This window comes from Myodes glareolus, chromosome X (genome assembly GCF_982192425.1).
Source record: "Myodes glareolus chromosome X, mMyoGla1.1, whole genome shotgun sequence".
NCBI lineage: Eukaryota > Metazoa > Chordata > Mammalia > Rodentia > Cricetidae > Myodes > Myodes glareolus.
The window spans coordinates 35,301,659-35,317,066 of NC_142053.1; the positions used below are offsets into that span (position 1 = coordinate 35,301,659).

At 37.5% G+C, this 15,408-nt stretch overlaps 1 pseudogene; it reads left to right on the plus strand.

The window, feature by feature from the left end:
* The first annotated feature begins 1,892 nt into the window (after positions 1 to 1,892).
* Positions 1,893 to 2,278, plus strand: LOC125403671 (large ribosomal subunit protein eL31 pseudogene; annotated as a pseudogene).
* Positions 2,279 to 15,408: the final 13,130 nt, after the last annotated feature.

Sequence of the window (15,408 nt, forward strand, 5' to 3'; positions counted from 1 at the left end):
GCTTTGCTTCCTGTCCTGGTAGACCAGGACGGCCACAAACTCCAAAACCCACCTGCCTGCTGAGTGCTGGTATTAAAGATATGCACCACCACTGCTTGGCCCCATCAAATGATTTTAATAACTGTGAATTTTCTTATAGTGAACAATGAATGTCAAAAGATTAGAATAATTTTCAAGATATAGAAAGCACGTCATTCAGAATGTCATGGTGTCAGAGAATTGTCTGTATTCTGTCGATCATATTTTAGATAAACTCTGATTGGCCAGGCAGGAAGTATAGGTGGGTTAACCAGACAGGAAGTAGAGGCAGGGTGATGAGAACAGGAGTATTCTGGGAAGCAGGAAGCTCCCCCCACAGTCCAGCCCAGACCACAGAAGAAGCAACATGTGGCATGCTGCACTGAAAAAGGTACTGAGCCACAAGACTAACATAGATAAGGATAATGGCTTAATATAAGTTACAAGGGCTAATAAGAAGCCTGACCTAATGGGCCAATCAGTTTATAATCTTATGGAGTCCTCTCTGTGATTTTCTTTGGGTCTTGCCGGCTGTGTGGTATCAGGCGGGACAGAAACCCCAACAAGCAGGCCCCTTTATATTCCAGGATAGCTGCCCAACGTGGATAACTGCATCCACATAAAATCTGAGAGAGCTTTGGAAGTAATTCCAGGCAGAAAAGAATAGAGTAAAGTATGGTTTCTTGGTTGCAGCAATTTCTCTGCTTGCTAGAGGTAAGCAAGCTCTCTCATCTAAGAGAGGCTTCCTGACTCGGCTGACTCAAAACCTTGCAGCCCTTTTAAGAGGTCCTGCCACGAAATACTTAAATGGTGTTGATGAAAAGCTGAATGCATGCTTTTTGGTTTTCAGCTGTAGCAGGAAAAAAGCCATGCTGTTTTAAAATGCTGACTTTCTGGGTCATCCTGCCATTGCAAACTCTAACTCTTTCAAGCAAGCGGTCCTGACTACAGAGGTTTTGAGTGTTGTTTAACACTGTTGCAGCTTGCTTGCTGGCAAGGACCTTGAAACTCCATAAATTTGTGGAGATATATGTAACTACAGCCAGTACCTCAGCCATGATGTTGAAATCTCAGAAAGCTAAGAAATGGGCTGAAGCTAGCCATCAAAGCCATGGCTTAAATCCTCTCCATAAAGACTCATGTGGTCAGAAAAAGAGAGATATACAGTAAAGAGAGATTCAAAGATGAAGAAAGCCACTAAATGTTTTACAGTGTGTTAAAAATATATGCAGGCTTAAAAAAAGATTAAAGTTCTTAAAAAAGAAAGAGAGAGAGTAGTTGGGTATGGTGGTACACACCTTTAATCCCAATACATGAGAGGCAGAGGTAGATTGACCTCTGTGACTTTAAGGGGCAGAGGTAGATTGACCTATGTAACTTCAAGGTGTGGTAGTACACACCTTTAATCCCAGCACTGGGTAGGCAGAGACAGATGGATCTCTGTGAGTTCAAGGACAGCCTGGTCTAAAGTTATTCTAGGAGAAAGATATACAGAGAACCTGTCTCAAAAAGTAAAAGTAAAAATAAAAGAAATATAGGTTAAAGTAAAGCCACATAAAGATGGGAAATATACAGAGAACCTTGATACTGTATGATATTATGGTCTCTTTGAATTGTTTGAATGCTGAGGAAGGAGCAACAACTGCTAAAAGAAATTTCTTTATAAATGCTGCTGAATTAATCCAAGATAGGTATTATGAAAATACTGCTGAATTAATCCAAGACAGATACTTTGAAAATGCCTTGGCTTCAAAATTGAAGTCAAAAGGTATGGTACTTTGGAGAAGAGGATTTGCTTTTGTTTCTACAGAAAATGAGAGGCTGTGGATTCATTCTGAGATAAGAAAAATCCAGTTTGGCTTTCCAGTTTGGGCCCGGCAGAATGGCTCCCGCAAAGAAGGGTGGCGAGAAGAAGAAGGGCCGTTCTGCCATCAACGAGATGGTGACCCGAGAGTACACCATCAACATTCACAAGCGCATCCATGGCGTGGGCTTCAAGAAACGTGCTCCTAGGGCACTCAAAGAAATCCGGAAATTTGCCATGAAGGAGATGGGGACTCCAGATGTATGGATTGATACCAGGCTCAATAAAGCCATCTGGGCCAAAGAAATAAGGAATGTTCCATACCATATCCAGGTACATTTGTCCAGAACACATAATGAGGATGAGGACTCGCCAAACAAACTCTACACATTGGTATCTTATGTGCCTGTTACCACATTCAAAAATCTACAGATAGTCAATGTGGATGAGAGCTAACCTACTGAATCTCAAATAAAGTTGGAGAGTTGCCTTCAAAAATAGAAAAGAAAAATCCAGTTTGAACAAGGAAGACCACCTGAGAAATCTCCAGAAGGAACAGACAGCCCAGATGTCTGAGTTCTACATCCAGAACAGATTCAAGACTGCTGCCTGAGAAGATCAAAACTCACAGGATACTCCAGTCATGACTTGATTATAAGTCTAAATTTTCTTTAGGTCCCATAATATTATCAGCACCCCCAACTAGCAGGAAGTAGCCTAAAATACTATGCCCACATTCCCAACAAATGGACTATGGATATTTTCCTTTGTTTAAAAAAAAAGAGAGAGGGAAGTGGTACAGAAGAATTGTCTGTATTCTGTCAATCATATTTTAAATAAACGCTGATTGGCCAGGCAGGAAGTATAGGTGGGTTAACCAGACAGGAAGTAGAGGCAGGGTGATGAGAACAGGAGTATTCTGGGAAGCAGGAAGCTCCCTCCACAGTCCAGCCCAGACCACAGAAGAAGCAACATGTGGCATGCTGCACTGAAAAAGGTACTGAGCCACATGGCTAACATAGATAAGGATAATGGCTTAATATAAGTTACAAGAGCTAATAAGAAGCCTGACCTAATGGGAAAATCAGTTTATAATCTTATGGAGTCCTCTGTGTGATTTTCTTTGGGGCTTGCCAGCTGTGGGATATTGGGTGGGACAGAAAGCCCAACAAGCAGGCCCCTTCATGTTACTGTCATCTTTCATCAATATTGGTAAAATAAAAACATACTAGTATGAATAAAGATAGGAAGTATTTAACATGAATAATTCTCTAGTTCTTGCATACTCTTCAACTTCCTTTAATGCTATTATCTTATACAGTCGTGACATATATTCATTAAACTAAGACATTATCATCAATATAATGTATTAACCAAAGAACAAATGAGTACATCCCTATAGAAGAAAAGCCAATGAAATATGTTCAGATCAAAATGAAATTATCACAAACAAGACTTTGAGACTTTAGCAACTAAAGTAAAACAACAAATGTAATATTAAAAAGAATAGAATGTTTTCCTCCTTTAAGATATATTCAGCATTACTAAAGTCTCATAAATATGACTGTTTAATTAAACATGTGCTGAGCAAGAACAACAATAAATATGCCAAAGTAAACTAAAGAAAAGACCATGAGACCTGGACTCTACACAAAAATCTCCAGAAATCTAAAGAATGCTGAGAGTAGTAGAAATAGTCTTCCTCAGAGAATCTTTCATCCAATACTCAATAGTCAATATTGAAAACATATATTGATGTAGCATTATACAGACTGAGCACGTTATATTTAGGAATATGTAATTATGTACTTATACATATATGAATATAACAACAAGTAATGAATGATTGGCCATGAATATTAAAGATAATAAGGAGTAATAAATGTAAAGATTTGGATGGATAAGAGAGTGGGTTGAAATGAATTAAGTACACTATAATCCCCCAAATAAAAGAAATAATTATCACTGGGGTTGGTGGCATATGCCTTTCATCCCAGTATTAAATCAGGAGACAGATGAAGGATGATTTCTGAGTTTGAGGCCACCTCTTGTTTATAGAGTAAGTTCAAGTATGGTCAGAAATACGCAGAGAAAATATAATTCTGAAAATATAAACAAAATTTAAAATTATGTCTGACATTTAAAGGAATATATTGTAATCCAATTTCAAGATTTGGATATACTAAAATATTGAGAAAAAAATCAAAGTATGATATATTGGGACTGAAATAACCTGTAGGATTACAGTGTTTCTTTTTTCTAGTTGGAAAGTTAAGACATCAATTTCTTGTGAATTAACAACACAAGTAAATGTTACACATTACAACCTTTGTAGCAAAGAATAATATGAAAGCTACATAGTCAAACTTACAATAGGCAATTTAAAATGATATGTAATGATTTTAAATGTTCAAGGAGTTAAATTTATAGTAATTTCTCTGGATGTACATTATGTACCATATTAAAATCATCATCAATTAGAAAAAAAATTGAAGTCAATGACATTAAGTGATGCATTAGTTATTTTCCTCAAGACAGCTGTTCAAAACAATCTAAGAAAGGATTAAGTTTGGCACATACCCTTCAGTGTCTAGTCTATTGTGTCATGAAAGTCAGGGCAGCAGAAGTTTCATACAATCTGTTCACATTGTATCTATAGTCAGGAAACAGGGGGAAATGAATGGGGATGTTCAGCATACTTCCTTTTCTTTAGTAAGTGCCTGATCTTACCCCATGGAATGATGACTCCCAAATTCAAGTTATGTCTTCTCTTTTAAAACGAACATTTCTAAAAACATTCATAGGACATACATATGCTTCCAGAATGATTCAGTCAAATTGAAAAAGAATAACCACCAAAGTGAGTACCATATATATGGTTATATAGATGTATTATGAAAATACCAGGAAAAATATTCATAAATCTTATATGACATTGCATAAAGTATGTTCTGTGAAACAAAATTTTTGGAGAGACAAAATTATTATTGCACTATAACAAAAGAATTATTTCAAAAATACATGATATGTCTAAACATAAAACTCTATAGAATATAATCAAAATTTCTGGAAGAATTTGTAACATTAAAGGTAGAAATTATCCATATTTTTGTAAAAGAGGCCATTGACTTTCCTTAGGTAATCAATAAACAGACCAAATAAAAGCAACTACATAGTATGTTGAACAACATTATTCTTTAATTTACTCATATTCACTTATGCCAAATATTATAAGGAACAGATTCAGATTATTTGTAAATGTCTCTGGAAAGTTTTCAAAGATAGATCATTTCTGTGGTCTATAAAGACCAAATAGATCAAAACAGATGCAAAATCAACTATGTCATATAAAGTCTGGTTTCCTTAATAATGGATTCAACTAGAAATCACTAACAAAAGATCAAAAAAAAATTGAAAACACCTGAGCTTTCAGAATATAATGCTAAATGCTTCCTAGACCAATAAAACTGTCTAGCATGCATCATAAACCCTAGCAGAAGGCCCACTACTTTCCTTCTCCTAAATAAATAATAAATAACAATAAATGCTATATAATAAATGATATCCAATAAATCATAATTATTTACAGTGTCCCAATAAATAATAAGTAATATATAAACAATAACTTGACATAATATTAAATTGGATTCTAATTATTTAACTATACCTAGAGATTAATGCATCTCTCAAGACTCATTGGAAATATTTCCTTTTGCAATTGATGGAAATTAACAAACAGATCCACTAATGGCCCAGTATAGAGAATAAAAGTCTGTTAAATATACAACCTTAAGTGGGATATCTATATCATACCCTTTATCCATACGTTCCATGATCATTTCAGAAAATTTGGCTGAAAGAATAGAAGTGCCAGAGACACTGTATGAATAAAAGACAACAGTATCCTTCAGAAACAGAAAAGCTTCTACATGTATCAGGTCATAAAAAATTTAACTGCATGTATGAGTCGTGTTGCAAGTTCAAGCCAGACCAAATTTTATCATGTACAGGGGAAGTAGACAAAATGGCCTACTCCTGATGAGGAGCTACTGGCTACTCTTAGCTGTTGGGAACAGGCAAGACAGTTTGTTGACCCTGGGAAATCCTCCACAATCTGGTAGAAGACCACATATCTAAGAATATATGGACTATCAGACACACACATGCACACACACACACACACACACACACACACACACAGAGAGAGAGAGAGAGAGAGAGAGAGAGAGAGAGAGAGAGAGAGAGAGAGAGAGAGAAACACACATTTGGGTGATATCTTAGGGTATTCAACTGGTGTGAATAGAAACCATTGTAACATCCGATTTTGTGTTACCCTCTTGGTACGGTTTGTGCACAATCGTACCTCATGTGAGTTTGGGCAAAGACCTGGAGATTGAACAAAAGACACAAGAGACTGTAACTGAGCTCACATCCCCAAAAATACGACCTCCCACCTGCAGCAGGCAGTCAACAAACTCAGAGCAAGGTTCTGAAGATCCTTGAAGGGTTTTAGAAAGCTGTTCTCCTCTCTTTTCTCTTTAAGACCTCAACATAAAACCAACAACATTTAACCTCCTAGAATAAAAATTTAGAACTAACATTTGAATGCATTGATACAACTCTAACACAGCCTCAGTGCCATACACATTGAGAGAAATAATAAGATCTCTTGAACTGAGAAGCTTCTGTATAACAAAGGACACAGTCAACATGACATATCAGGCTATAGAATTGGAAAATCTTTATTAGTCACTAATCCATGTTAAAAACATAAGGACTCCAGAAATTAGTCATCAAAAGAACAATTAATAAAATAAAAATATATGCTACAGACCTAAACTGAAAATTCTCAATAGATGAAGTTAAAATGACTGAAAGACATTTAAAAATGTTTAAATATAACATCCTTAACCGTTTTAGAAATGTAAATCAAAATAACTCTTGAGACTCCATCTTATTCCTGCAACAAGACCAAGATCAAAAATACTGCTCATAATTTATATTTAAGAGAAACTCCTCCATTGTTGCTGGAAGTGCAAACTGGCACAGCTGCTTTGGATCCTAGTATGGCAAATTCTCAGAAAATTAGGTAACAAATTATCTCAAAACTTAGCTATACCTCTTTTGGGCCAATATACAAAAGATGCTCAACCATATCACAAGGACACGTGTTTAACCATGTTTACAGTAGAATTACTTTATCATACATAGAATCTGAAAACAACCCAAATTTATGTCTTTAGTACACCTGATAAATGAGATAGCCACAAATACCATAAAATTTCTTTGAGTAACTCTAATTACACAAATTGAAAAACCTGTATAACAAGAACTTTAAACCTTTCAAGAAATTTAAGCCATCAGACAATGGAAAGATCTTCTATTCTCTTGTAAAGACAGCGCCAATATAGCAAAATTGACAATATTATTGAAAGCAATCTACAAATTTAATGCAAATACCCATTAAACTCATAACGAAATTTTTAGACTTCTAAAAAAACAATCCTCAATCTTATGAGAAAGGACAAAACTCAGGATAGCCTAAACATTCTTAAAATCCTGTACAATCAAAGAACTTTTGAATCCATTACAATCTCTGTCTTTAAACTTCATTACAGAGTCACAGTATTGAAATCAATCCACCTTGGATACAAATTCACCTGCCTACAAACAACAGACTTTTGACAAAGAAGCAAAATGTGAAATGGAAAAGAAGCATTTTAACCTGCTTTTTTACATTTTTTTAAATTTTAATCTTTATCTCTGAGCGCTCAATAATCATACATCCACCGATTTTTTTCTCACGAGTTTTTCATGTCTGGTCCCTTCTTTCTTGTTTTTAACTTTATCTGTTCCCAATCAGTAATATAAAGCCCCCTGCATGTAGAAACCAGGGACTAAACTCTCTCAAAAAATTAGGCAATTAACTACTTTACATAAAACAAAACTGTCTTAATGAACTCTTGTGCTGTCTATACTTTAATATCGGTGCCTTACTTGCCTTGTTTCTCTAAAAGCACTATCAATTGGCCTTTTAATCAGCCCCTTAACACTGGAACAAAATTACTTGCACCCATAAGCCAATACACTCTCATCACTTACTGACTGACCAGCCTCCCAAGGGTGACCTCTCAGGGATCCTTACTTCCCAAACCTTGCAGATGGGTCCCGCAGACGAGTGTCCGACTGTAGCTGCTTCAGATCCCATCAGCGCCTCCAATTGTAACACCCGATTCTGTCTTACCCTCTCAGTACGGTTCGCGTGCAACCATACTTCACGCGAGTTTGGGCAAAGGCCTGGAGATTGAACAAAAGGCACAAGAGACCTGGGTCATTCAACAAGAGATCACCGAATGCCACTTTATTTAGCTTAATGCCAAGCTAATATACTTTGGCCCCAGTAAAGGAATTCCCTTCCAACCAGAGGGGAAACTGGCAGCATAGGGGACCCGGCGCAGTATGGGACTTGGCACTGTAGTAATACCTTCCCAGGCAGGGGGTTGGGGGCAGAGAGCAGCGGCAGCAGCGGAGAAAGAACTTGGCACTGTGTAGGAATTCTCCCAGGCAGGTGAGAAATTACCATACCACAGATAAAACAAATCCCTACAGCTAAATCATCAGGCTACAGCAGAGTGAGCACAGGAATTAGCAGGAAACTTTAGCTGGCAGACCAAACTGTCCTTGAGATGCACCCCAGGGAGTAAGGGGAGACCAGGTCCTATAAACCATGACCTTGACAACTCTTACAAAGAAAACATTTAAGTGGGGTGGTTCACATACAGTTTCAGAGACTTGGTTCATTATCTTGATGAGGAACATGATGACATACAGGCAGACACAGTGCTGGAGTAGCATCATGCTCCTGAGAGTCCTACATCTTGTAGTCAACAAGAAGTCAACTGGGAATCTCATTGAAGGAAGTTTGAGCAAAAATGTCCCTAAATCCCACCTCATAGTGACACACTTCCTCCAATAAGCTCACAACTTTTAATACTTCCACTCCCTTTGGGGGCCATTTTCTTTCAAACCACTACATTTTACTCAATGGCTTCCAAAGGCTTATAGCCATATCATAATGTAAAAAAAGCATCCAGTCCAACTTCAAAAGTCCCCAATTGTAAAAAACAATCTCAAACTTTTTTTCAAAGTCCAAAGTCTCTTCTGAGATAGATGACAATCACTTAACTGTAATCTTTCCATATAAATCAACATCATAAGCAGATCATATACTTCCAACATATTATATATCATAGGATGTACATTACCATTTCACCATGCCAGGAAGCAAGCATAGTGAGAAAATACTGAAGAAAAGCAAGATTAAAATCTAGCTGTACAAACTCCAAACTCAGTAACTTCATACCTGAAGACAAAGCACTCCAGATCTCCAATGGTGTTCTGCTTTGTTGACTGCAACACATTTATTTATCTTTGTCTGGTTCCACTCCATCAGTAACTGTCCACAACAGATAACCCATGACACTGGCATTTCTACCATCCTGGCTTCTCCAAGACAATCCAAGCTTTAACTTCATATCCTCACCCAATGGACATTCTAATAGGCCTCCATTCAGGGTCACCCTGATACATACCTAGTCTCAGTGGCATTATTCCTTAACTCCTTTCTTCTACCCTCAACTCTAAAGTCACAACCACATGGCCAAAGTTGCCAACTTCTGCTTCTTGCTGGGTCTGGAAGATGGCCCCCTCATTTACTTACATTTTCAACAGCATTCTATCTTTCACTGTATAAGCTTGGGTGTCCTGAAACATGATCTGTGGACCAGACTGGCCTAAAACTCAGAGATTCTCCAACTTCTGCCCTCCCAATGCTGAGATTAAAGTACTATACTATCCATATATATATATGTATGTATGTATATATACATACATATAAATATATAGTACCTAGTACTATAAGCTTTTTTAGTTTTTCACAGAGTTATAAATTTAGTTAAGTGGGACCTTGTCCTGAGTTCACAACTCTCTTATTTCATTTATCAAACTGTTTATCCCCTTGAACACAGGATTTAGCTTCATTCCACTTCCTGGTGCTTTTTTCACCTCAAAATTTACATTTTGCAATTTATCCTGCTCAGCTCATTCCTTTTCAATATAAATCTTCATTAGTTACGACTAATATCCACATGGCAGAGTCTTTATTAGGCTGTTTTGAGATTTCTTCTGTCAATGGAATGGATACAAAATCTTCACTTAAGCCTCAGGCAGTAATCCAGAACTCTTTACTTTTGCCTCAGGCAAACTCTTCAGACAAGTGCAAAATAGCACAAGAAAAATTTCTAGGCAACATACTAAAATTCTTCTTCTCTGAAACTTCTTCAGTGAGCCCCCAACAGTTCAAATAACCCTTAGTACCTCTGTCTTCCATTCTCCTACTAGTATGGTCCATTGATCAGTAATTAAAACATCCCACTGATTTCATAAACCAAAATACTAATGTTCGAATACCTCCAAACAATCTCATGGTTAGGCCTATCACAAAAATACACCCCTCCCAGTACCAACTTCTGTCTTAGTTAAGGTTTTTATTGCTATGAAGAGACACGATTATCATGGCAACTCTTAAAAGAAAGCGTTTAATTTGGGTGGCTCTCTTACAGTTTCAAAAGTTTACTCCATTATCATGCAGGTAGCATGATGACATGCAGGCAGACATGGGGCTGGAACAGTAGAGAGTCCTATAACTTGAAAGCAACAGGAAGTTAACTAACAGTCACACTGAAGGAAATTTGAGCCAAAGAAATCTCAAAACCCACCCCCACAGTGACACACTTCCTCAAAAAAGTCAATGCCTCCTAATAGTGCCACTCTATTTGTGGGCCATTTTTTTTCAAACCACCACAGGTGGATAAGGAAAATGGGGTGAATTAGGGAAGAATTTGAAAAAGAAATTAATACATCAAAACATATATGAAATTCTCAAATAACTAATACAAACTATAAATGAATATTAGAAAAATATTTAGTGGAATCTTAATTGAAATTGCAATTAATCATAATTTTGGGTGTGGTAGGAAAATAGTGCTTTGCAGGAGAAATAAGGAGAATAATTAACACTTCTTACTAAAAAATTTGATACATCATAAAGCATTTGGCTAGGATTCTATCTCATGTAAGTATAAAGCCAATAGTAAAACAAGCACAAAGCAAGTAGAAGAAAGTACATAATGAAGATGAAGAGAAAAATTGATGATACTAAAAACAAACGCATTATCTAAAATTGGAAGTAATAACTCGTGCTTTGCAAAGATTTATCATAATGATAAGTGCCATGCAATATTTATAATAAATACTAGAGAGCACTTGTATTACTAATATCAGAAATTAAAACTTCAATTATATAATACTAAAAAACATTGAAAAGATAGCAAGGAAGTATTATATAAAATTTCATATATAATATTTAATGTCTTATTTAAAATAACTAACTTCCTCAACGTTGTCCTTAAAAATGATTATCCAATAAGACTCAGTCAATATAAAGTGAATAACCTCAATCATTAATAGCCATTACTGAATGCAAATTTGTATTTTTAAACATTGTTTTGTGAGGTGGGAAGATGTCTTGAATCTGACAATTGATGGAGTAGAGTCTTCTGTCTATGTGTTACTTTCATTGGTTAATAAAGAGACTGCCTTGGCCTTTTTGATAGGCCAGCCCTTAGGTGGGTAGAGTAAACAGAACAGAAATGTGGGAGAAAGAAAGCAGAGGCAGGCAGACGCTATGGCTCTCCTCTCTGAGATGGAGGTGGGTTAGAATATTCCCAGTAAGCCACGACCTCATGGTGATATACAGATTATTAGAAATGGGTTAATTAATATGTGAGAGTTAGCTAATAAGGGGCTGAAGACAATGGGCCATGCAGTGTTTAAATGAATACAGTTTCTGTGTAATCTTTTTGGGTAAAGCTAGCCGGGCAGCAGAAAGCAGCCTGCCATTCCTTTCATAGAGTGGCGCCCAATGTGGTAACTAAATCCACTTAAAAACCTGAGAGGGCTTAAAAATAAGGGAAAGAGAGTTTAACACAGCTTTTTGCTGTCTGCTAGGACGTGTTCCTGTTTCAGCAATAGCAGCAGAAAAAAAAAAACTGCGTCATTTTAAAATGGCTGGTGCAAACTCCGGCTATGGAGCATTTCTGGGCCTGGAAGTTTGTGTGCCCACTCGGGGTCAGGAACAAAGTAGCTGAGACCATGCTCATGGCTTGGCTCTTCCTGTCTGAGTAGGCAGCGGGATCAGGTGTACTAGAAAGTGGCGGTTTTGAAATACCAGTTTCTGGGCTGTGCCATCATCGCGATCTCTGTCTGGCTCCTGCAGGAGACAGAGTTTTTGACTGGAACATTTGGAGTAAAGTGCTACGATTTGTTTGATGGCAACTAGACTCACTGTGTGCCTAAAAAGGGGTCATTGCGTGCTGCAGCTCAGAGGCACAAGCACCTCTGCCATGCTAGCAGTGCAATGTGCAAGGCTCAGAGGCCCGAGCAGCTCCACCATGTTTGGCTGGATGGGGCAAGCAGTCAGTACCTGTTTTTGACCTAGGAATGTCACAGCTTAGATTCTTAAGTGCTTAATGATTTAAAACTGAAAAACAAAAATGCTCCTAGGAAGTAAAAAATTACAGATTCACAATAGGACAGATTCAGACAGAAAAGACCTCTAAATGGGTCACAGTGTTGGATGAGTGTATGTAGGCTTGGGAGAGAGAAGAAAAGGAATATAGAGAATAAAGTTAATGCCTTAAAAAAGGGTAAAGTCTTTAAAGAGACAGAGTACAGATAGTTATAGACTAAAAGAAATAAAGAAAAATAAGCCACGTAAAAATGGAAAATTCACAGAGGGTCTGGATTATGTATTTTATTGTGTTTTCTTTAAAACTTTTGACTATAAAGGAGCTAAGTACAAAAAAGTATTTCATTTAATGGGCTGCTAAGCTGAACCTGCATATACGTTCTAAAGGTATCTTGACTTCGGAATTTGGATCTAAGGATATCATGCTTTGGAAAAGAGTTTCTTCTTTTGTTTTCACAGAGGATGAGACCCTGAGGATTGCTTCTATCCCAATATGGTATGACAGACCACGCCCTCCTGAAAGGTTGCTGTGAACACCCTCAAGAAATTACTTTGCTCAACTGCCAACTGAGATGAATCTAGCAGACAGGTTATACCACAAAAGACCTGAATAACAGCCCACCCCCATTCAGCACGAAGCATTTTGGAGAGAAAAAACTGCACCCATATTCACAGATATTGTTTATAAATGTTCTTTTACATTTAAAGGGGGATATGATATAGATATGAATAATTTGCATTGGTATGGATTTTAAGATCAATTTTGTTATATGTTTATATATTTCTGATCTTGACTAAAGTATTGTGACTGTGTAGTTCATTTTAAAAATGTAATATATAATTAAGAAATATAGGTTGTTAATGGATAATCATCAATAATAGTCAAGCTTGTAGTCATGTTAGTTAGATTTTCTAGATGTGCATAGATATATTTCAGATAGGCATTCTTCATATCTTTCAAAGACTACAGAATATGGCATTTAATGTTTTAATAACTTAGGGCTGTTCATGACAATGAGACACATCTGCTCCTGGCAGCACCAGCTACTTCAAGAGGAAAATGGGCATTGAAGAGGCTCCTTATGGAGTTTGATAGCCATTTGGGCAAGAAACTTCTCTTGCCTGGACTGTTGTATAAACTGTACACAAAGAACCTGCAGAGAGAAGACTGCTAAACTTGCCTAAAGATTAGATGGTCTTTCAGGGTTCCTGATTCATGAAAGAGTCTGTGAGATATTCTGAAGGACACAGAAGATAGTGACTGAACTGCCTTTGAAAATTCCTGCTTCATGGAAATGTCTGCTGGAAACTATGGGCCAGTAGGCTAAAGATGGATGCCCCAAAGGTACAGAGGAACTTTGGGTGACTGTACAGGCAGCGAGATGTCTCTATCATTTCTAGAGTTTTGGAAATTGCTTACTTCTTGTTTATTTAGGTAGTAGTATTATATCCTTCTGGAGTCTTTGATAGAGTTGAAGAATAAATAGATAGTTATAGTTTTCCTTAGTTATGATAAAAGATAAAATAGATAAAAATATTGTGACTGTAATTCTTGCTTTATAACTGTTTTGCTATATGTAATTTTACTATGTTAAAGTGAAAGCCTTTCTTTTTTATTTAAACAGAAAACGGGGAAATAATGGAAGAGAGTCTTCTGTCTATGTGTTACTTTCATTGTTTAATAAAGAGACTGTCTTGGCCTTTTTGATAGGCCAGTCCTTAGGTGGGTGGAGTAAACAGAACAGAATTGTGGGAGAAAGAAAGCAGAGGCAAGCAAACACCATGGCTCTCCTCTCTGAGATGGAGGTGGGTTAAAATCTTCCCGGTAAGCCACGACCTCGTGGTGATATACAGATTATTAGAAATGGGTTAATTAATATGTGAGAGTTAGCTAATAAGGGGCTGAAGACAATGGGCCATGCAGTGTTTAAATGAATACAGTTTCTGTGTAATTATTTCAGGTAAAGCTAGCCATGAGGTGGGAAGTGGCCTGCCGTTCCTTTTACAGACAATAGTCCATTACTTCAAATACAGAAAAAATAATTTTATATCCTTTCTTCAAATGCCTGTTGATCATTATGATATCTACAGTGGTAATTACTCTTGGATTTATAAGTATTTATGGAAAAAACAGTTATCTTGTTCAAATGTCCTTATTGTATAGTAAAAACATAAAGGAACAACATAAAATACATATTACATGTAGAAAACCCAATGAAAATGTTAGCAAAATAAAATTCAGTAATAGGTAAAGATTAATGATTACATCCAAGTATTTTTTGTCCATTTAAAACTACTACTTGTTCACGTTCTCCTTCCTTCTGCTCCTCATTTGGACCTTGGGGGGCTCAGTCCGGTGCTCCAATGTGGGTCTCCGTCTGTATCGCCGTCCTTCGCCAGATGAAGGATCTATGGTGATAAGCAAAATATTCATCAGTATGGTTATGGGCCAAGGCCGGTTCAGGCACCCTCTCCTCTGTCCAGAGAACAATCTGGGGATCTCTCCTGCAAGGAAGGCAAGATCAGAGGGAACCTTCATCCGACGATGGATGGCGATACAGACTGAGACCCACATTGGAGCACCGGACTGAGCCCCCCAAGGTCCAAATGAGGAGCAGAAGGAGGAAGAACATGAAAAAGGAAATCAGGACTGCGAGGGATGCTATCACCCACTGATACAAGGGGACGGATCTAATGAGAGTTTACCAAGGCCTGGGACTGAACGAGGACGTGATCTAACCAGATTTTCGGAATTTGGCTGGATTCTCTGAATGTGGCTGGCCCGAAGTCTTTCTGAAAAGCCATTGACAATGGCACTGGGACTTGTTTCCTCTGCATATACTGGATTTTTGGGATCCAGTCTGTTTGGATACTCACCTTCCTGGACCTGGAGGGAGGGGGAAGGAGCTTGGACTTCCCACAGGGCAGGAAACCCTGACTGCCCTAAGGGAGGAAGAGGGAGGATGAGAAGGAGTGGGGGGAGTGGGAGGGTGTTGGG